This window comes from Hemiscyllium ocellatum, chromosome 26 (genome assembly GCF_020745735.1).
Source record: "Hemiscyllium ocellatum isolate sHemOce1 chromosome 26, sHemOce1.pat.X.cur, whole genome shotgun sequence".
NCBI lineage: Eukaryota > Metazoa > Chordata > Chondrichthyes > Orectolobiformes > Hemiscylliidae > Hemiscyllium > Hemiscyllium ocellatum.
In genome coordinates, this window is record NC_083426.1 from 20,877,699 (window position 1) to 20,902,536 (window position 24,838).

Consider the following 24,838-nt stretch of genomic DNA (forward strand, 5'->3'; position numbering starts at 1 on the left):
TAAATGGGAAAATTTGCTGGAGAGAAAACCATTACAGTATTGACAGATCATCAATCATGGCAGATGCAATTTTAGGCTGTGGATCAGAAAGATCACTGTCGTGAATTATTGGCAGATTAAAATAGGAATGTGTCAAGTAACATAACTAAGGAAAAAGTAGGATCTATCATGGACTTCGATTCCTGAAAAGTATATATAATATAAATGGAGAGAAGGGAAAGTAATAGTGATTTGTGCAAATGTTTCCAAGACTAAAGGTAAAAACAAGGACTGCAGATGCTGGAAACCAGAGTTTAGATTAGAGTGGTGCTGGAAAAGCACAGCAGTTCAGGCAGCATCTGAGGAGCAGGAAAATTGATGTTTCGGGCAAGAGGCCTTCATCAGGAATAGAGGCAGAGTGCCTGCAGAGTGCGGGTGGGGAGAAGGTAGCATGGAGTACAATGGTGAATGGGGGTGGGGATGAAGGTGATAGGCCAGAGAGGAGGGTGGGGGAAGGTAGCAAAGAGTACAATGGGTGAATGGGGGTGGGGATGAAGGTGATAGGACAGAGAGGAGGGTGGAGTGGATAGGTGGAAAGAAAAATAGGCAGGTAGTCCAGATCATGGGGATGGTGCTGAGCTGGAAGTTTGGAGCTGGGGTGAGGTGGGAGAAGGGGAATTGAGGAAACTGGTGATGTCCTGGGGTTGAAGTGTTCCGAGACGGAAGATGAGGCGTTCTTTCTCCAGGCGTTGGGTAGTGAGGGGAGCGGCGGTGGAGGAGACCCGGAACCTGCATGTTCTCGCCAGAGAGAGAGGGGGAGTTGAAATGTTGGGCCACATGGCAGTGGGGTTTATTGATGTGGGTGTCCCAGAGATATTCCCTAAAGCGCCATGCTAGGAGGCATCCAGTCTCCCCAGTGTAGAGGAAACCACATCGGGAGCAACGGATACATTAAATGATATTGGTGGATGTGCAGGTGAAACTTTGATGGATGTGGAAGGCTCCTTTACGGCCTTGGATGGAGGTGATGGGGGAGTGTGGGCGCAGGTTTTGCAATTCCTGCAGTGGCAGGGGAGGGTGCCAGGATGGGAGGGTGGGTTGTTGGGGGGCGTGGACCTGACCAGGTAGTCACAGAGTCACTGTCTTTGCAGAAAGCAGAAATGGGTGTGGAGGGAAATATATTCCTGGTGGTGGGGTCTGTTTGGAGGTAGCAGAAATGTCGTCGAATGATGTTGTTTATGGGAAGGTTGGTGGGGTGGAAGGTGAGCACCAGGGGATTCTGTCCTTGTTATGGTTGGAGGAGTGGGGTTTGAGGGTGGAGGGGCAGGATGTGGACGTGATGCGTTGGAGGGCATCTTTAACTACGTGGGAAGGGAAATTGGTGGTTACCTAGACATTCAGGGAAGTCAAAGGTAGAAAAGGAATTTGGAAAAAGCATTGCAACAGATGGGTCAGGAGATAGATGTATTAAAGAAGCAAGTTTATTCTTCTGAGCTAGGATTCAAACAATCAATTATCATAATGCCTCATTGAGTATAGGAGCTTAGACAAGACTTCTCCGAAGGCAAAAAAAAATGACAGTCTGATCGCAAAAAACAATATTCTATGTGTAAAAACTCAAAAAGGCGATCATCTGTACCTAATAAAGGAATTTAAGGATACACTACATGATTAAAAATACGATTAAAAATGGCTAGAGGCAGTAATATATCTGAAGACTGAGATTTCTTTTGGAATACAACAAAGGAGGTCTAAGAAAGCTGACATGGAAAGGGAGAATACATTATAAATGCAACCGAGCAAAATGGAGTGCAAATGATATGATTGACAGATAAAAAGAAAATGATTGGTCAAGATGAATGTGGGTCCATTGAAAACCAAGTCAGGAGAATTTTAAAAGTGGAATAGAGAAATGCCAGATGATTACTTTTATCTTTTCTCATTGAAGAAGATACAAAAATCTCCAAGAAATTAGATCCGAGTGACAATGGATAATGAAAAGAAAAAGGAAATTAGGATTAGTAAGATATTTTTTGGAGCAATTAATGGGGCTAAAAATTAATAAATACCCAGGACTTGTTCACCTATGGCCCGGAGTGTTTACAGAGGTGGTCATAGAGATTTTCAATGCATTGGTAATACTGTTCAAAATTCCATAGATTCTGGAATGATTCCTGCAGATTGGCAGCTTTTGAATGGAAAGGGGAAAAAACAGAGAAGTACAGACTCAGCATCCTTTGATCAGTAGTAGGGAATATTATTCAAATATATCATAAAGAGCATGATGAATAGACATTTGGATAAAATTGATCTGACTGGGCATAGTCTGCAGGACTTGTGAATTGAAAATCATGTTTGCAATTTGTTGGTGTTTTTTGAGCATGTTAACAAAATTGTTGAAAAGGAGCCAACTGATGTAGACTAGATTTTAAGGAGACTTTTGATTACGCCCCCAACAAGGGATTGATTGGCAAACTTAATGTTCTTGGCGTATGAGGTAAAGTACTGGCATGGATAATGATTTGATTAGGAGGCAGAAAACAGAATAAATGGGCCTTCTCATGTTGGCTGAATATGATTGTTCGGTATTGCAAAGATCGCTAATGGGTCTCCAATTGTACCCGATATTTATTGATTATGTGGACATGGGAACCAAATGAAATATTTCCAACTTGCAGGTCTTACAAAGCTAAGCAGGAATGTATGTTTTGAGGTAGATGTAAGATGTTTCCAGGAGGCATAGTGATTGGGCAAGACATGACAGATTGGATATCATGTGGAATAATGTGAGGTTATCCACTTTGGAAGGAAGTTTGGATATACAAAGATTTTCTTTCACTGTGAAAGTTTGGAAAGTGTAGATATGCAAAGGAATTTGAGTGTCAACAGGTCACACGGCTGACATGTCAGTGCAGCACATTTATTAGGAAGGTTAATGGAATGTGAGTCTTTATCACAAGATAACTTGAGTACAGGAGTAGTGATGTCCTGCTTCTGTTCACAGGAGTTTATCTGCATTAACTCTTATAATAGCAAAATTGGTGGGCAGCACGGTGGCACAGTGGTTAGCACTGCTGCCTCACAGCGCCAGAGACCTGGGTTCAATTCCCACCTCAGGCGACTGACTGTGTGGAGTTTGCACATTCTCCCCGTGTCTGCGTGGGTTTCCTCCGGGTGCTCCGGTTTCCTCCCACAGTCCAAAGATGTGCGGGTCAGGTGAATTGGCCATGCTAAAATTGCCCGTAGTGTTAGGTAAGGGGTAGATGTAGGGGTATGGGTGGGTTGCGCTTCGGCGGGTCGGTGTGGACTTGTTGGGCCGAAGGGCCTGTTTCCACACTGTAAGTAATCTAATCTAATCTTGTTCATCATTTTATATCAACCTCATGAAGCCTATGGCTGGAGGAAACAAAGGCAGACTTACAAATTGTCCAATACAGTGGTCTAGAGAAGGAGAATCCTATGCTGTAGGCATAAGAAAAAACAGGTTTCAGCCTATGATTAGGATACAGGTTGTGCTGTCAGAGGTGCAAAATTAAAACTCAGGAGCTTAAAGTTCAGGAATGTCTCAAGGAATGCCTAGACACATGTTGGGTACAGTATCCAGGTTGGAAATGTGTTGCTGGAAAAGCGCAGCAGGTCAGGCAGCATCCAAGGAGCAAGAGAATCGACGTTTCGGGCATGAGCCCTTCTTCAGGAATGAGGGAAGTGTGTCCAGCAGGCTAAGATAAAAGGTAGGGAGGAGGGACTTGGGGGAGGGGCGTTGGAAATGTGATAGGTGGAATGAGGTCAAGGTGAGGGTGGTAGGCCGGAGTGGGGTTGGGGGCGGAGAGGTCAGGAAGAAGATTGCAGGTTAGGAAGGCGGTGCTGAATTCGAGGGATTTGACTGAGACAAGGTGGGGGGAGGGGAAATGAGGAAACTGGAGAAATCTGAGTTCATCCCTTGTGGTTGGAGGGTTCCTAGGCGGAAGATGAGGCGCTCTTCCTCCAACCATCGTGTTCCAAAAAGACCACTCCCTCCATGACTCCCTCTTCATGTCCACACCCCCCACCAACCCAACCTCCAATCCCGGCACCTTGCCCTGTAATCGCAAGAAATTCAAAATTTGCGCCCACACCACCCCCCTTACTTCCCTCCAAGGCCCCAAGGGATCCTTCCATATCCGCCACAAATTCACCTGCACCTCCACACACATCATTTACTGCATCCGCTGCACCCGATGTGGTCTCCTCTATATTGGGGAGACAGGCCGCCTACTTGCGGAACGTTTCAGAGAACACCTCTGGGACACCCGGACCAACCAACCCAACTACCCCGTGGCTCAACACTTCAACTCCCCCTCCCACTCCACCAAGGACATGCAGGTCCTCGGACTCCTCCATTGCCAGACCATAGCAACACGATGACTGGAAGAAGAGCTTCCACAAGAGATGAACTCAGATTTCTCCAGTTTTCTCATTTCCCCTCCCCCCACCTTGTCTCTGTCAAATCCCTCAAACTCAGCATCGCCTTCCTAACCTGCAATCTTCTTCCTGACCTCTCTGCCCCCACCCTCACTCCAACATATCACCCTCACCTTGACCTCCTTCCACCTATCGCATTTCCAACGCCCCTCCCCCAAGTCCCTCCTCCCTACCTTTTATCTTAGCCTGCTGGACACACTTTCCTCATTCCTGAAGAAGGGCTCCTGCCTGAAACGTCAATTCTGCTCCTTGGATGCTGCCTGACCCGCTGCGCTTTTCCAGCAACACATTTCCAGCTCTGATCTCCAGCATCTGCAGTCCTCACTTTCTCCTACAGTAACCAGGTGCATAGTCTTCCTGGCTCAGAGGATTAGGACAGGAGCAACAAGAGGAATTAAAGTAGGGACAGGAGTGTTAATGTCAATGGGTTAAAAATTAAACTGCACAATAGTCTCAATGATGGTTATGCTACTTTTCAGTTATAAAAAGTTTCATTGTTATGAACACCAATGAGATAAGGGGGAGCTGAAGATTGAGTCACCACAGAAACCAGCAGACCCAAGGCTGAGATTGAGATTCTGTACTAAGTTGAGAATTGTAAGTTGTGCAGAGGTCTTTGTTTTTTTTCTCTCAAGTCTTCCTGAAGAACCAAGGCAAACTTGTTCTGAGAATATAGTTGAATAAACTTTTACTTGCTGAAGCCACTACTCAAAGGGGTAGTTTAGATTAGATTCCTCACAGTGTGGAAACAGGCCCTTTGGCCTAACAAGTCCACACCGACCCTTCAAAGAGCAACCCACCCAGAGACATTTCCCTCTGATCAATGCACCTCACACTACAGGAAATTCAGCATGACCAATTCACCTCACCTGTACAACTTTGGATTGTGGGAGGAAACCAGAGCACCCATGCAGACACAGGGAGAGTGTGCAAACACCACACAGACAGAGGCCTGAAGCGGGAATCAAACCCAGGTCCCTAGTGCTATGAGGCAACAGTGCTAACCACTGAGCCACAGTGCTGTCCCGCTATGCAGCAGTATCTCAGTGGCCATTCCTTCTTCTCTGTGACAGCATGTGGCTGAGGAGAAGGCAGATCTTCCAGGTGCAGTTGGACCGTATTGCTGTGCTGAGCCTTTGCATTAATGCTTCAAGGAAGGACACAATGACTTTGCACATTGAGTCGCTCAACGGTATTGGAGCTTTTCCATTACTGAGAGGTGCAAGATCACCACATAATTTGATAGGCGATTAATTTTAATTTTCTGTTTGCTTATGGTGAAAGTCAGTTTCTGAACAAATTCAGTGTGTGATAATGAGGAATTTGAGTGTCAATAGGTCACAATAGATGATGATGCTGTCACTTTAACGAGGCTATTTTGTCCTTGGTTTCTTTTTAAAGTCCTAATTGCAGAGGTGCCGAGGTGTCAAGAAAGAGCCGAGTTTAAGAATGGTAGGAGAGTGGTCAATTCTTCCAGTTCAGGTTTTTCTAGCTTGGTTTAGCTGTGGCAGTCACAAGATGCTGGAGTCCAGGAAAGGTTGCAGCTTCAGGTGGTATCTCACTGACTTTCTCTCAGAAATCTCTTTGAATGTTGCTCCCTACTGCCCGTAAGAAGTTTGCCAAAAGTTAAGTCATTCTAAATTCCATTTTCTTTTGTTTATGTTCCACATGTAGTCTATAAATCAATTCTATTTTGCTTAAAGCTGTGTGGTTTAACCAGTTGTATCACACCTGGAAAATCCACTTCTCATCTGCCTTTAAAATAAGGAAAGTTTAGGGTCTAGGCTACCTTCTTAATTTTTTTGGGGGGGTGAGGTGGGTCTGGCCTGGTTCATAACAACAGGAAACTCCAAATATTCTTTTAACTGAATAAGAGGGTGTGGAAAACGAGATAATTCTTCACAGATTATCTAAAGCTTTAGAACATAGAACATAGAAAAACACAGCGCAGTGCAGGCCCTTTGGCCCTCGATGTTGCGCTGATCCAAGCCTACCTAACCTACACTAGCCCACTATCCTCCATATGCCTATCCAATGCCTGTTTAAATGCCCATAAAGAGGGAGAGTCCACCACTGTTACTGGCAGGGCATTCCATAAACTCACGACTCGCTGAGTAAAGAATCTACCCCTAACATCAGTCCTATACCTACCACCCCTTAATTTAAAGCTATGCCCCCTCGTAATATCTGACTCCATACGTGGAAAAAGGTTCTCATGTTCAATCCTATCTAAACCCCTAATCATCTTGTACACCTCTATCAAGTCACCCCTAAACCTTCTTTTCTCCAATGAAAACAGCCCCAAGTGCCTCAGCCTTTCCTCATACGATCTTTCTACCATACCAGGCAACATCCTGGTAAACCTCCTTTGCACCCGTTCCATTTCGTCCACATTCTTCCTATTGTATGGCGACCAAAACTGCACACAATACTCCAGATGCAGCCGCACCAGAGTCTTATACAACTGCAACATGACCTCAGGACTCCGGAACTCAATTCCTCTCCCAATAAAAGTCAGTACGCCATATGCCTTCTTCACAGCACTACTTACCTGGGTGGCAACTTTCAGAGATCTGTGTACATGGACACCAAGATTCCTCTGCTCATCCACACTACCAAATATCTGACCATTAGCCCAGTACTCCATCTTCTTGTTACTCTTACCAAAGTGAATCACTTCACACTTAGCTACATTGAACTCCATTTGCCACCTTTCTGCCCAGCTCTGCAGCTTATCTATATCCCGCTGTAACCTGCCACATCCTTCCTCACTGTCAACAACTTCACCAACTTTCGTATCATCCGCAAACTTACTCACCCAACCTTCTAGCCCCTCTTCCAGGTCATTTATAAAAATGACAAACAGCAATGGTCCCAAAACAGATCCTTGCGGAACACCGCTGGTAACTGCACTCCAAGATGAACCTTTACCATCAACTACTACATTCTGTCTTCTTCCAGCCAGCCAATTCCTAATCCAAACCTCCAACTCACCCTCAATGATATACCTCCGTATTTTTTGCAGTAGCCTACCATGGGGAACCTTATCAAACACCTTACTAAATTCCATATACACCACATCTACCGTTTTACCCTCGTCCACCTCCTTAGTCACCTTCTCAAAGAATTCAATAAGGTTTGTGAGGCATGACCTGCCCTTCACAAAACCATGCTGACTATCCTTGATCACATTATTCCTATCCAGATGTTCATAAATCCTATCCCTTACAATTCTCTCTAAGACTTTGCCCACAACAGAGGTAAGACTCACCGGCCTATAGTTACTAGGGTTATCCCTACTCCCCTTCTTGAACAAGGGAACCACATTTGCTATCCTCCAATCTTCTAGCACTATTCCTGTAGACAACGAGGACATAAAAATCAAGGCCAATGGCTCTGAAATCTCTTTATTAGAGAATTCCTCCCCACATGGTGAGTTAAGCTGCTTTACTTGATCAAAATGTGGCTAGATTTAAACTTACACAAGTGCCAAGCCCTCCTTTGCTTCTCAGCTTTTCAAGTAGTATGTGCTTTGATTTCATTTGACTTTCCATTGTTCTCCATCCTGCTCAAAATAAATTGCAGTGTGCAGTGCTATTCATGATCAGAGGAAGTGGTAAAGCCATTTACAGCCAATGAGGAAGTTTGTATATTCGTTGCTGTAATATAGGAGCTGCAGCAAAGGTCAATTTACATACAGATTATCCATTTTAATGATGCTGCGTGAAGGCTAAATATCACACAGGAAACAGAAATAACTCAACGATTCTTCAAAACAGGGCTTCAGGATCATTTAAACAAATTTGATGAGTAGGCAATGGATCAGTGTAATAGGCTGAAATATGGCATCTAAGACAATGTGATGTTCCCTCAGAACAATGTCAAAGTGTCAGCCTCAGATTTTGTGTTATTTCTTGCCTACTGCTTCCCCACTCTAAGCACCTGTGCCTTACTGGACCTCCCCTTCTCCACATCTCCACCCACCACACTGCCTATGACACGATAAGATTCTTGCAACTTTGATCTTTCTCAACTTGTGGCCAAAACAAAAACAACTACAGCATGTTGGGATGTTCTCAGCTAAGTATGTTCCATTACCACTATAAACGTACTACCTAATAGGCTACACTGAAAAATGGAGACCATACATTCAAAAAAAAATGAAGGACACAATGAAACTTAAACCAGATGAGTTGATCTAAAGAAAATATATGAATGCACTTAATAGACTTCAATGATGGCTTAGCATCAAAATAAGCCAAACTTAAAACACAGAACTGACATTTACTTTCACATGTTGGGACCTGGCCATCCCAATCATCTGAAAATGTGTTGCTGGTCAAAGCACAGCAGGCCAGGCAGCATCTCAGGAATAGCCTGGCCTGCTGTGCTTTGACCAGCAACACATTTTCAGCTGTGATCTCCAGCATCTGCAGACCTCATTTTTTACATCCCAATCATCTGCTGAGCACAAGAGGTAGTCTCTACCAATAAGCCGATAACTGAAAGATTGAAAACTGAAATCACTCACCTTGCATCATGTCAATGCAAGTGGTATAGCAAAGTGCTTAAGGGTGAGGATTAAGAAGATCATGCTCAAGTACAAATTACCAAAATAACTACAGTACTTTGGCTTTATGCTCTTTTATTATAGTATGTTATAAGATCTACATATTAAACATCGGAAGAGCTGATAATTGTTTGATAAGGAGAGAAGCAGCATTGTGTTATTTTGTTACTTCTCCTGTTCACAGGATGTGACTGCATGCGCCTGGCTAAGCCAGTAATGTTTGCCCATTCCTCGTTGTTAATGCAACGTTGGGAGTGAGCTGACCTTTGAACTACTACAGTCCACATGATGGAGATATTTGCAGAATGAAAGAGCTGCAGGTTTTCACCCAGCAACAGGGAAGAAATGGTGATACACCTTCATATCAGAATCCTGAGAGACTTTGTGTGGAGCTTCCAGGAGATGTCCCTATGTTCCTGCTATCCAATATTCTAGTTTTGATGAGGTTGTGGTTTTGGAAGGTTAAAGAAGGTGTGGTAATCAGTTGCAACATATTTTGTAAATGGTCCACACTCCGTTCCACTGATGCTACTGTATTCAAGTGATCTAAGGAATGAATATACTGGCAGGGAAATTTGCTACAGCTGCTCGGGAGGATTTAAACTAGTAAGGTGTAGCGGGGTGGGACCCAGGGAGATAGTGAGGAAAGAGATCAACTGAGACTGAGAAAAGAAGCGAGTCAGTCAGGGCAGGCAGGGACAAGGTGGGACTAATAAATTAAACTGCATTTACTTCAATGCAAGGGGCCTAGCAGGGAAGGCAGATGAACTCAGGGCATGGTTAGGAACATGGGACTGAGATATCATAGCAATTACAGAAGCATGGCTCAAGGATGGGCAGGACTGGCAGCTTAATGTTCCGGGATACAAATGCTACAGGAAGGATAGAAAGGAAGGCAAGAGAGGAGGAGGAGTGGCATGTTTGATAAGGGATAGCATTATAGCTGTGCTAAGGGAAGATATCCCTGCAAATGCATCCAGGGATGTTATTTGGGTGGAACTCAGAAATAAGAAAGGGATGATCACCTTATTGGGATTGTATTATAGACCCCCTAATAGTCAGAGGGAAAATGAGAAACAAACTTGTCAGGAGATCTCAGCTATATGCAAGAATAATAGGGTGGTTATGGTAGGGGATTTTAACTTTCCAAACATAGACGGGGACTGCCATAGTGTTAAGGGTTTGGATGGAGAGGAATTTGTTAAGTGTGTACAAGACAATTTTCTGACTCAGTCTATGGATGTACCTACTAGAGAAGGTGTAAAACTTGACCTACCTTTTGGAAATAAGGCAGAGCAGGTGACTGAGGTGTCAGTGGGACAGCACTTTGGGGCCAGCAATCATAATTCTATTAGATTTAAAATAATGATGGAAAAGGATAGAAGAGATCTAAAAGTTGAAGTTCTAAATTGGAGAAAGGCCAAATTTGATGGTATTAGGCAAGAACTTTCGAAAGCTGATTGGAGGCAGATGTTTGCAGGTAAAGGGACGGCTGGAAAATGGGAAGCCTTCAGAAATGAGATAACGAGAATCCAGAGAATGTATATTTCTGTCAGGGTGAAAGGAAAGGCTGGTTGGTACAGAGAATGCTGGATGACTAAAGAAATTGCGGATTTGGTTAAGAAAAAGAAGAAGGCATATGTAAGGTACAGACAGGATAGATCGAGTGAATCTTTAGAAGAGTATAAAGGAAGTAGGAGATACTTAAGAGGGAAATCAGGAGGGCAAAAAGGGGACATGAGATAGCTTTGGCAAATAGAATTAAGGAGAATCCAAAGAGTTTTTACAAATACATAAAGGACAAAAGGGTAACTAGGGAGAGAATAGGGCCCTTCAAAGAGCAGCAAGGTGGCCATAGCGTGGACCCACAGAAAATGGGGAGATGCTAAATGAATATTTAGCATCAGTATTTACTGTGGAAAAGGATATGGAAGATATAGAATGTAGGGAAATAGATGGTGACATGCTGCAAAATGTCCATATTACAGAGGAGGAAGTGCTGGATGTCTTGAAAGGAGTAAAGATGGATAAATCCCCAGGATCTGATCAGGTATACCCTAGAACTCTGTGGGAAGCTAGACAAATGATTGCTGGGCCTCTTGCTGAGATATCTGTATCATTGATAGTCACAGGTGAGGTGCCGGAAGACTGGAGGTTGGCTAACATGGTGCCACTGTTTAAGAAAGGTGGTAAGGGTTTGTTTTGTCTTACATGCTATCAAACATGAGAGCATTGGTGTAACTCACTCCTCTAATCCAGCAGGTAATATGACGTCACTCAGAGTATGCTCTCTCCCAACTGCTTGTGCAAAGCTTATGATAAACACAAATGGCATATAGTTGCTGTAGATCAATAGAAAATCAGACTTCAGGCTGTGCTTTGGCATCAAGGTGAGTTAAATATGCTGGTGAATGATTAATCTTTCCTTGCAGCAACTGCTGGGGTGATTCTTGGAAGAACTGCTATGGAAGAGGGATACTTAGATGCCAGGCAAGGCTTTGGTTTGTGAGAGGAATAGAGAGAGTGCTGTACTCAGGATCTTGATTCTCTCATCTTTTCTGTAGGCCATTGAACAGGAGCAGGTGTTTCTTAAATGCAGAAAGATTGTTCACCTTAGCACAGAATCTTTTTCATTACCTGACCAAGCACCTGAACATAGTCATACACTTTTGCTTTGAGTTTCATGACAATATGATTGGATTGTGGCTCAATGAGTTCCTTTGTTAGACAGAGCTTATTGTTTTGAGTGATTACATTTAATACTTAGCTCACCATATTGAGTGCACAGATCATTGTCTGGGTGCCTTGCGAATAAGTCAGGAGGGGACACATTTACACAATTTCAATGTATATTCCTTTGTCTCTGCAATTTCTTAGGCAGACTTACTTTAGTTTTTTAGGTTTTTCAATTTGTGAAGTACAGTAAAGTAGATCACCAGCCATTTTAGAAACTGTTGTTTTAAGTTACCAGAATGCTATCTCAGTCTTTAAAACTCAATCACTGATTGTTTGACAAATAAATATAGTAATTTTGATATGAAACATGACTTTGTGACATAGGAATATAAAGGTGTTCTTTCTCTATTAGAATGTCAGGATTCGAGAGCTCCCTTCTTAACAGCAGTGTGGATGTGTTTACACTGCACAGACTGCAATGTTCATGCAGTGACCAATTGTTACCACCTTCTTTAGGGAAGGTAGCAATGGGTGATATATGAGCAGTGCCAGTGAAACCCACATTCTAGAAGTGAATTTAAGAAAACACTGCTTTATAAATTAATCTAGCCCGAAGTATTTCATTGCTTAGATGTGGACAAATCAGAAATGATTCCTTTCAGGCAATGAACACAGCGTAAGCTGATTGAACCATCAATTTTAGTTGAACAATGAATCCTGAGCCAGCAACAAAGATAAAATGAAACATTCAGATTTTAAACTAAGTTTCTTCAAACTGTTTTTCCGTTCTACTTTTTTCTGCACTGTGGTCTGTATGCTTGCTAAACAGAAACATTGAAATGCTATGTGTCTTTTTGAAAACTATACAAATTTAATTTTGAAATTGACAGTTCTGTTAAAAATACAGGAAAGAAAAATCTCTCATTGTGTAAGGATGTTGTGAAACTTGAAAGGATTCAGAAAAGATGATGTTGCCAGGGTTGGAGGATCTGACACATAGGGAGAGGCTAAATAGGCTGTGACTGTTTTTCCCTATAGCATCAGAGCTACGGGGAACTTTATCGAGGTTTTAAAAATCATGAGGGATGTGAATAGGGCAAGTAGACAAGGTCTTTTCCCTGGGGTGGGGGAATCCAGAACTAGAGGGTATAGATTTAGGCTGAGTGGGGAAAAATTTAAAATGGACCAACAAGCCAACTTTTTCAAGCAGAGGGTGATGGGTGTATAGAATGAGCTGCCAGAGAAAGTGGTGAAAGCTGGTACAATTACAATATTTAAAATGTGTCTGGATGGGTATATAAATAGGAAGGGTTTAGAGGGATATGGGTCAAATGCTGGCAATTGGGACTAGATTAATTTAGGTTGTTTGGTCGACATGGGTGAGTTGGACCAAAGAGTCTGTTTCAGTGTTGTATGACTCTCTGACTCTGGATAGTCCCAGCTGTGAACTCTCTTCCTAACTTCTTCAGTGCACAGAATTGGGGAAATCAGGAAACAATATATTAGTGGAAAATCTATTACATCAATAAATGAATTTCTATTTTGCATGGGCAATGTCTGTAACAGTAGTTCTCATATTACAACAAAATTCCTACAGAATCAGCAGGCATAGTCAGAGATCACATGACACAGCTTCCTCTTAAACCCCCGCAGTTCACCCTCACCCCTCCACTTCCCTAAAAAAAGGCGTAAACCGTTTCTAGTAACCAGGGATTGAGGTGAAACAATAATTGTGCCCAAAAAGAAAAATGTTTTCAGGAAAGGTTGTACACAGGTCAGAAGACGCATTCATAAAACTTGAGAGCACAGAGTCAGAGCCATTTTGTTTCCTCTTTCACCCACACAAGTATCAGGTATAATTTAAAAACTGGCAGCCAATATTAAATGGATTGAAAGACGATGAATGTTTTATCTCATCTAGCCAACAGCCAAGTCACTGACACAGACAAACTTCTTGACCTTTCAAGAAAGCACATTAACAGTGCTCGGTGTGCAAGTGGGCAGCCTTCCTCTGGCAGGAAGCAATGGGAAACAATTTCCTGACACCTCTATTAGCTCAGGAAGATAAAGGGAGGAGTGAACTTAACAGACAAGGGCAAGCTACAGAAATAAGCTCCCATCTTTCTTAAGAATTTGTAAAGCTACTCCCCCCAGTCACAAGCTGATTCAGTCCATTTATTTTATGATTCATATTTAAACTGCACCTTATTAATAAACTACTTTAAAATCACTTTGAAGTTCAATCTCTTTTTGGAGGGTAAAGTGTGACTGCCAAATCTAAACCTTACGTTTTGTTAGCTTTTAATTCTAGATTTATTTAATGGACTGAATTTAAAACCACCCAGTTGCCACGGTGGAATTGTAACTCATCTCCACAGCATTAATCCAGGTTGCCAGGCAGTAGGACAGTATTATTACCTCTCGGTTATTACTCCTACAGATATTGATATAATTTGTATATGGTGCTGGCTTGGTATAAATGCAGCAATTTGAATAATTGATTATGAATCTTGTGATTAATTAGAAATTAAATGTTTTCTCTTCATTGAATATATTCTGAATCTCTTAAAATGACAATTTTCAAGTTCACAGCTGGGACAACCCAGAATTCAGCATTTAGTAGGCAACCAATGTATTGAGTTCAGAAAGTTGCTCGGAGTTTGATACTGAATTTGAAACCCACTCAAACGAGCTATTGCAGTCTTCAGAGCTAAAAAAAACCCACCTTGGATTATGGTGGCTTTTGGACTAGACTATAGGGACATGGTGATGTCAGGCACAGACAGAAAATATAATCTTTCAAACGTGACATTCATTCATGAACCCTTGGATCCACTACTCACATCTTAATTTTTCTTTAAGAAATGATTCAAAGAGCTAGTTTTACCTTTTTTGGGCTGGAGATAAGTTGTACTGTCGTAACATTAATATTCTGTAATCCCACCTTCCGGAAGAAATTAAAAGTACACAAGTCATCAATAAAAATCAAATAAGCTCCTTTCAGTTATTTGTGTACTGAATACTCACCATTTGTCACAATAAAAAGTAGTTTTACTCCCTAGAATAGTAGCATCTGCCATATAATACCCATTCAGAATCTCTCCTGGACTACCACAGTCTCTTGCTATACAGGGAAAAAAGATCGGAAAAATGTAGACATCACAAATAAGCCTTTTCTATGCAACTTTCATTTCCATTGATGCGCAAAGCTTGGCCAAGCAAATAAACAAGATAAAAATTCTAAAATACTTAGCTCTAGCCAAATCACCTAATGGTCTCCTTAATCAGTAATGCAGTGGTTAGCACTGCTGCCCCACAGCACCAGGTTCGATTCCCACCTCTGGCCACTGTTTGTGTAGAGTTTGTACATTCTCCCCGTGTGTGCATGGGTTTCCTCCAGGTGCTCCAGTTTCCTCCCACAATCCAAAGATTAGTAGATAAAGTGAACTGGCCATGCTAAATTGCCCATAGTGTTAGTCAGGGGTAAATGAAGGGGAATGGGTCTGTGGGTAGGTTACTCTTTGGAGGGTCGGTGTGGACCTGTTGGGCCAAATGGCCTGTTTCCACACTGTAGAGAATCTAATCTTACTCTTGTGTTCTCTTATTTTCCTCCCTTTCCTGAACACCATGTGCAGAAATGTTTAATGCCCCATTCTGCCCTTCTGTGAGCCCTACCTTTACTATTAACACAGCATCATAACTTTCATGTTTTTCTTTTCCTCATTGTCCTTTGGCACTGTATTTCTTCATTCATGGTGCAATCCAAAACCGGGGAGATGGGTGGATCGAGTTAGTGACAGACCTCTGAGCAGTGCAATAGTTTTGGGGGTGGGTCTACTTGAGATGTGTGCTGTATGAGGTCAGTTTAATGGTTACTCAGGAGTTAGATTATTCTGTTCTTGAAAAACTATTTTACTTGATCTCATCAGTACCCTCTGAAATCTCTAGTTTTTATGGAAACTTGCAGAGAGTTGTAAGAACAGAAATTTCCAAGCAGGAAATTCAATTTCCTGTGCAAATCTCTTAGTCTGCCATGACAGGGATTCCCATTAGCAATTCCTATCTGCAGTGAAATAACAACTCTCTGGCCATTGGAAAATCTGAACAATTGATTTAAAAATTCACATTCTAGTTTTGCCGAGTGAACTCTAATATCTCTTCTCAAGACTCACAGTGACACCAATCATGTGTGTGAAATGCTTTCCAAAGAAAGCTGGTCCTGTTTTTGTTGACTCAACCCTCTGCCATTCCGCCCCTTCTGGGCACCGTGCTGTTTGTTCATGGAGGTCTCCAAGAAAAGGTCTTTCGGCTGCACCTTCGAGAAACGGTCACCCAAATGGTGCAAAGACATTTTCCAGCATTCGGCCCATTGCCTTAGCATTCTGTACACACACTTGAATACTTCTTAAATGTTATGAGTGTTTCTGCCCTTACTACCCTGACAGGCAGTAAGTTTTGCCACTTTACCTGATTTTCCCATTTTAAAACGCTTGTTAAAAATGAGCCCTTTGACCGTCTGTCCTAGAATCTCCTGCGGTGGCTTAGTATCATGTTTTGCTTTAGAGATACTCAGCGCCTCAGGAATGTTTCATTAGGCCTGAAACAGCAACGAGGAACCGGGGTGCTGCTTACCCGTTACCCAGGCCACCCCGATCGCAATGAGACAGAGGATCAATCTCTCCAACATTTCACAATCCTCTCTTAATATTTGGGGAGATTCTGAAATCTGGAAAACAAACTCTGGAAGTTCCCTCCTGAAAACCATTAGACTTCAACCCTACTATTCTCTCTTTTCCTAACACACCAAGTGCTGATTATGATAAACCCAGCCCACTTTCCAAATCTGGAGCCAATTCTAAAATAAACACGATGTAAAATGTGCACCACAGTTTGCTTGTTTGAGTGGAAAACATTCAAGCACTCGCCAATGTACTTAAGGACCTAAATGCAAACATGATATTATGAAAATATTCTGTAAATGCATTTGTAATGATTATTTGGTTTTAAATGTATTGCATTCCACCCAGTTGGAACCAATTTGAGAGTAGGCTGGGCAGTGGGCTCACTGGGTTGCTTTTCTCAAGCAACATTTTCAACACCAAATCAGATTTCAAAATCATTCACATGACCCGGCCTCAACCAGAAAAATATTTCATGGATTTTCTTTTAAATTACCAGTTCTGTATAACGGGGTGTGTTCATGTATCAAGCAGGCAACGGGATGTGTGATACAGATGAACTGAAATTGAAGTCACAACCAGAGAAAGTGGCAAAGTGAACACAGACGACAATACACTTAAGCTGAAGGGCAAAGGGATCTTGTGTCCTGGTGTTTGAATCTCAAAATGTTAATACACAGGTACATCATGTAATTTGGAATAATGTCATTTAACATAAAGGGAATAGAATACAAAATCCAAATGATATGCTTGAGGAATACAAGGCCACACCTGGAGTACTGTGCACAGTATTGCTCACATTATTTAAGAAAGATGTGAATGTGTTCGATGTATTTCAGACAAGTTTTACTGTGGTAATACCTGGAATGTGGGAGTGGGTTGTTTTATGAGGAATTTTGGACAGGATTGGCTTGTATCCTTTGGAATTACAAGATTAAAGAAGTAACTTAATGATGACATAAAAGGTTTAGAGAGTTCTTGAGAAGATGTTTTCTCTTATGGAGAATCCAAAATTAACAGTCACTCTTAAAACATAGATGAGTCATAGAGATAGGTAAACTTAGTTTTTTCTCTCAGCAGTCTTTGGAATTTCTTCCTGAAGAAGTAATGGATGTAGAGTATTTGAATATTTTTATGGCAGATGCTGATAGAGATGGATTCTTGTTAAGGTAGGGGGTTTGAAATGTCAAAGATAATTGCGAATATGGATTTGACATAACAATCAGATCAGTCGTAACTTTATTGAATAGTGGGGTATGTTTGAGGGGTTGAAATACCTATTTCTGATTCTGGTTTGTATATTCATAGATTATGCTTTATTGAATACTGTTAATTTTCCTGTCATCTTAGACTATTTGCATACATAAACAAAACACTCTGCACCCCTTTAGAACTGTGCCAGTTACTTTATCCCTATACTGTTCCACCCAAACTGAATCAATTCACATCTCTCCCTATTAAATTTCAACTCCTGTTTGCCGATCCATTTTAACAACTTTCATGTTCCTTATGAAGTTCTACACTTTCCCCCTCATAGTCCACAATACTTTCAAGTTTCATATCATCCATACATTTTGAAATTGTGTCTTATACTCTAACATCTAAGTTCAAATAGGTGTCCAACGCAGAAACAGGCACTTCACTCCAACTTGGAGAAAGTGAGGACTGCAGATGCTGGAGATCAGAATCGAGAATGTGGTGATGGAAAAGCACAGCAAGTCAGGCAGCATTTGAGGAGCAGGAGAATCAACATTTCAGGCATCATTGCTGATGAAGGGCTTATGCCTGAAATGTCGATTCTCCTGCTCCTTGGATGCTGCCTGACCTGCTGTGCTTTTCCAGCACCACACTCTCTACTTCAGTTCAACTCGTCCATACTGACCAGATATCCTATGTTAATCTAATCCCATCTCTCAGCATTTAGCCCACATCCCTCCAAACCCTTCCTAATCATATACCCATCCAGTGCCTTTTCAATATTGTACCAGCTTCCAATACCTCATCTGAGAATTCATTCCATACACACATGAAAAAGTTGCTCCTTAGGTCCCTCTTTAATCTTTCCCATCTCACTTTAAACCAATGTCCTGTCAACTTGGGTACCACTACTCTGGGAAAATGACCTTGACTATTCACCCTGTCCTGCCCCTTATGATTTTATAAACTTCTCTAAAGTCATCCCTCAGCCTCCAATGCTGCAGGGAAAACAGTCCCAGGTTATTCAGCGTCTCTGTATAGGTCACACCCTCCAATCCTGGCAACATTCTTGTAAATCTTTTCTAAACCTTTTCAAGTTTCACAACATCTTTCTGATAATAGGAAGACCAGAATTGAATGTAGTATTCCAAAAAGTGCCTGAACCAATGTCCTGGACCGCTGCAACATGACCTTCCAACTCCTATACTCAATGCAATGACCAATAAAGGCAAGCATATTAAACTAATAATATATAATGAAAAGTGGAGGCATTAGACTGACCCTCGTAGAATTCCACTAAAAACATTCTACCAAGTATTCTCCTGTGATTTCTCCTGCGAGGACGAGAAGTAAAGACCTATGGGAGTAATGTGATGTTTTGAATGAATGGAGAGGATTTGTTGAGAAATTATAAGAAAGAAATATGTCACTGCAGTATAAGTAGCCAAAGGCCTAGTGGGAGTGTGTGGTAGTGCAAGGACAGAGAGGAACTGGTATGCCTGCCCACTAATTCTCAGTTTGACTTTGAAAGCACCACTCTGGTTCTAAACATTACAGCTAAACATTGACAAATAAGTTGAATTCCAGAGATGAGTTGAGATTCAGTGCTTCAGGACGGCAAGGTGGCTCAGTGGTTAGCACTGCCACCTCAAAACACTAGGGTCCCATGTTCGATTCCAGCCTTGGGTGACTGTCTTTGTGGAGATTGCACATTCTCCCCATGTCTCTGCGGGTTTCTTCTGAGTGGTCTGGTTTCGTCCCACAGTCCAAAGATGTGCAAGTCAGGTAAATTGCCCATCATGTTTGAGGAAAATAGGTTAATTCACCAAATGGATTGGTTGTGCCGAAGGGCCTGTTTCCACACTGTAGAAATCTAATCTAATCAACATGAAGGCATCATTTGACAGAATTATATGACATAATGAACAATATGTTGTGGTTGTTGCATTTTAATGCAGACCAATTCTGCAAGAGTTCCTCATGGCCTAGTCTCAAACTACCTTCAACTGCTTCATCGATAACCCATCCAGCATGAGACGATAAAAAGCCATTACTAACACTCACAAAATGCTCAGTTCAATTTACAACTTTTCAGTTACTGAAGCAGCCTGCACTTGCAGTACAAGTCTTTGAGCAATTTTCAGGCATAGATTGATAAATGGCAAGTAGTATTTGCACTCGCAAAGCACCAAGAAAATGCAATGATTCAAACTAATGGTTATACTGGAGAATTAAGATCCCGGAATGAAATCTGGCTTGATAGACCATGAGTTTATTTTTGCAATTGGTTACCGGGATGGTTGGTTCCTAAAGCATTTTCGCAAATAGCAGCAATGTTCTTTAACAAAAATTTGCAAGTTTATTATAAAGGAACGATAAATAAAGCTCTCTCTCTCTCTCTCTCTCTATATATATATATACATATATTTCTATATATACACACAGACACACACAATATATACATCATTTGAAATACCATAATGTAAACAAAGTGAAACACAGTTTCAACCTATTGATCAGCACTATCCTTTTACACATATTTAATTTCAGAAATATATCACTCATATTGATAAAGTTTGTACTCAGTTGATTCTTCCCAGTTTATTTTCTTTATGCTTTAGAAAAAATATTATAATTCTTTTCCAAATCCTCTGGCATATATACTTCACAACTACATAGACCAGTACAGTGCAAGAACAGGCTGTTCAGCTCATCATGTCTGCACCAACCATGATGCCATTCTAAATAAATCCCATCTGCCTGCCCATGGTCCGTAGCCCTCTATTACCGGCATGTGCATGTGTCTGTCTACATTCCTTTAAAACATTGCTGTCATATCTGCGCATTTCAGGTTCCTACTACTCTGTGCGTAAAAAAAAACTGCCCCACTCACCTCCTTTAAAAGTTCCCCCTCTCTCACCTTAAAACTATGCTCCCTAGTATTTGACATGTCGTCCCTGGTAAAAAATACTCTGAATATTCGCCCTATCCATGTCTCTCATAATTTTAAAACCATGATGGGGTATCAAAACCTTTCTCCAGGACAGGGCCAAGAAAGTGCCACCAGCAAGTTCCCCTCCAAGCCACTTATGACTTTGAAATTTACCGCCGGTCCTTCTCTGTCACCGGGTGTGAATCCTGGAACTCACTCCTCAATGGCATTCTGGGTCTACCAATGCACATGAACTGCAGTAGTTCAAGAAGGCAACTCACCTTCTCAAGAACAACTACAGATGGACAATAAATGTTGGCCAAGCCAGCAATGCATGCATCCAACAAGTGAATGTATTAGAAGTACTTTATCAGGTTGCCCCTGAGCCTCTGACATTCTCACAAAAACAATCTAAATTTGTCCAACCTCTCATTACAGTCAATATACTCCAATGCAGGCAACATCCTTGTAAACCTCTTTTGCACCCTTCCCAAAGCCTTCACATCCATCCTTAGTGTGGTAACCAGGACTGCACATATTATTCTATACATGGCCTAACTAAAATGTTTTATACAGCTGCAACATTACTTGACAACTTTTATACTGAAGGTAAAGATGCTGTATGCCTTCTTTGCCACATTATCCACTTATATTGCCACTCGCTATGGAATTTCCTCCAAGATCCATCTCTTTATCAGTACTCTTAACGGTCTTACCATTTACTGTGTGCTTTCCTTCTCCCTGAACTTCTTCCATTTAATAACTTGAACATTTCTATCCAAAGTCTCCTGGTTTGGAAGCTTCACAAACTAAAACACTTTTGCTATAATGACTGGTGCTCCTGAATGTCAACTTGATTATCCTGCCAGAGTTAAACTAAACTACGCTTTGAACAATAGATACATTAAAGCGTAGAAAGAGGCAATTCAGCCCAACATATCTATGATGGCTGTATAAGCCAACTGTTTTCATCCCACATTCTGGCACCTGATTTGTAGTATTGCAGATTGCAGTGCTTCAAGGGCAGGTTGACATTTCTTTTGAATGAGTTGAGATTTTCTGCATCAATCTATGTAGTTAATGTGTGATAACTACTATCCTTTGGATGAAAAAGTTTTCCCTTGGAATATTATGCCACTCTTTTCATGAATGACTGGAATCAAGTGATCTACAAGCCTGAGGAAGACAGCAGGATTGAAGGGTGGTGCCTTACCAGTTGCTTTTATACACATAGCCAGTGTTAATTTAATAGCAGTCAGAAAAAGAAATGTACTAGTAACTATAAGAGTCAGCTCACTGAGCTGAAGGATTGTTTTCAGATGTTTCATCACCATACTAGGTAACATCATCAGTGAGAGTCTCTGGTGAAGCACTGGTGATATGTCCCACCTCTCTATTTATAGGTCTTAGTTTCTTAAGGTGAGTGATGTCATTTCCGGTTCTTTTCTTCAAGAGAAGGTAAATAGGATCTAAATCGATGTGTTTATTGATAGAGTTCTGGTTAGAATGCCATGCCTCTAAGAATTCTTCTGCATGTCTTTGTTTCACCTGTCCTAGAATGTGTGTGTTGTCCCAGTCAAAAAGACATCCTTCTTTGTCTGTATGTATAGAAACTAGTGATAGTGGGTCGTGTCTTTCGATGACCAGTTGATGTTCATGTATCCTGGTGGCAAGTTTCCTACTAATTTGTCTGATGTCAGTTTTTTACAGTTCTTGCATAGTATCTTGTAAATGATGTTAGTTTTGCTGGTGGTATCTAATGGATCCTTTAGGTTCAGTCGTCGCTTTTTAAGTGTATTGGTAGGTTTGTGGGCTATCATGATGCCAAGGGGACTGAGTAAATCTGAAAATTATTTCCATTCGCTTGGTGGGCAAGTGCAATTCCAGAGTACTCTGACCCCTTGGCATACACTACATCAGACAAACTAGGAGGAACTGTGCCACCAGAATACATAAACACCAACTGGCCACCAAAAGCTACAACCCACTTTCACTAGTTTCTATACATACAGACCAAGAAGGACACCACTTTGACTGGGACAACACACACATCCTAGGACAGGTGAAATAAAGACAAGCACAAGAATTCTTAAAGGCATTGCATTCTATGCCCAACTCCATCAATAAACACCTTCATTTAGACCCTATCAACCTTACCTTGAAAAAGAGAACCGGAAATGACATCACTCACCTTAAGAAACCAAGATCTATAAATAGAGAGGTGGGACATATCACCAGTGCTTCACCAGAGACTCTCACTGATGATGTTACCTAGTATGCTGACAAAGCATCTGAAAACAAACCTTCAAGCTTGGCGAACTAACTTACATGCTTATCAACAACCTGAGCTACAAAATTTTTCAAAAATCACGATGTACTGTAACTGCCAGAACTTTGATCTGAAAACAAGGCTTCAAATTCAGAAAGGGGAGAGAACAATTTACAGCTGTGCATTTCCAATATCTTCTATCTTTAGTGATATATTGTATTGGATACAAGCACCACATTGAGGGGCTTGGGGTGGTGCATCGACAAATACAGCTGAGTTATAACCATACATTGTTCTATTCAAAATATCTGAATTGACAGTCAGACAGGAAAAAAAGAGGCATGTCTTTTTAAAAATATTAAAGTATGAAAAAACAGTACAAAGAAAAATCAAGCAGGACTATCGGTGAAAGTTGTTTCCATTGGCTTGGTGCATAAGTGCAACTGCAGGGTTGGTTGACTCATTTCCCCTTGTCACTATATAGATGAGCCAAAATATATTGTAATATCTGGTTCGTGTATGATAGTATTCCATATATAGAATCATAGAATTGGTCACAACAAAGGTTTAAGTTTTGCTTTAGCACAAGCTAAAGGTTTCTCCAATTAAAATGCTGTTAATTACTTCTCAGGATCAAAGTAAGGAGCCAATCACAAAGCTTTTATCAAGTTAAAAGGCAAAGATTTATTAACTGTTTACCTTGAGCAAAATGATAAAGATGCAAATGCAAGCACATAGTTTTCTGGCAGTATCACACACCCAGGTATAAAGATAGAAAGGGAGACTTTCTTCTACAAAAGGAAGCTAAAAGAATAGGTATTTGAGAGTTCTTTGGGGTCCTCAAGATGTGAAGCTTCAGCCTGACAGTCTGATTGATCATATTCTTAAACAATATTGCAGTCTTATTTAATTCTTTGTTGCCTGATATTTCTTTCCAGTCAGTGTTGTTGCCAGGTTTTCTTCTTGAGAGACCAAAAAGAGAGAACATTTTTGAGTCTATTTCAGTTCTGAAGTCAAAGATCCAACTCCTCTGCTTCTGCCACAAAGTTTCTTGAAATAGCAACTTTTTAATACATTCTGTCTGCAGTTAATGTTTCATCTTCAACATGTGAAGATTCTCATGATGGTGCAAATGAGACTGGCAATGAGGATATTTACCCACTTCCTAGGAAGGGCTTTTTGCCTTATTTCATTGCCTCGAGGGAAAACATTATTTTCAGCTCATGCTGTCTTTTGTGTAATCTATGTTTCATGAAACTTAAAATGCCCCCAAAAATGCAATAAATTTGATAGCTGATAAAATGGTGACCTTACTTGGATTATCAGTAAAATACTCAGTCACAAAAACATCAACAATTTGGGGAGTTTTCTGCCACATTTTTGCTCTGATGAACAGTGTCAGTGCTGTGTCTTCAGAATCTGCTGCCAGTAACATTAAACCACTGGAAAATTATCACTGAGTGCCAATGTCCTGCCTTCTCCCCATATCCCTGCACACCATTTATATTCAATTAATCATCCAATGTACTCTTGAATGCCTCAAATGTACCTGCCTCCATAACATTTTAGATTATTGTTAATTACTAATTATTATGAATGATTAGTTCTATACTGATCTAACAACTCAAGATGTGGCAACCATTTGGAAGTTATCAACAGCAGCAGTTTGATGTTCTGCCATAATGTGTGGCTCATGGCCTGGCATATCCCCAATCTATTATTACCACCAAGCTGGGCATTAACCTGGGTTCAATGAAGATTTCAGGAAGAAGGTATTCTAGTAGCAGTACCAAACATACCTAAAGATGAGGTGTCAAGTGGTGAAGCTAAATCAGAGGACTACTTGCATGCCAAGTAGGAGTAAGTAGGAAATGAAAGAGAGCTAACCAATCCCAAAACCAATGGATCATATCTAAGTTGTGCAGCCCTACTTTTACAAGTGCCTTCAGCCATTTCTTGATATCATGTGGAGTAAATCAAATCAATGAAGCCTCATATCTGTGACGTTGGAGACCTCAGCAAGAGGCTGAGATTAACCATCCACTCAGCACTAAAGATGGATGCAAATATTTCAG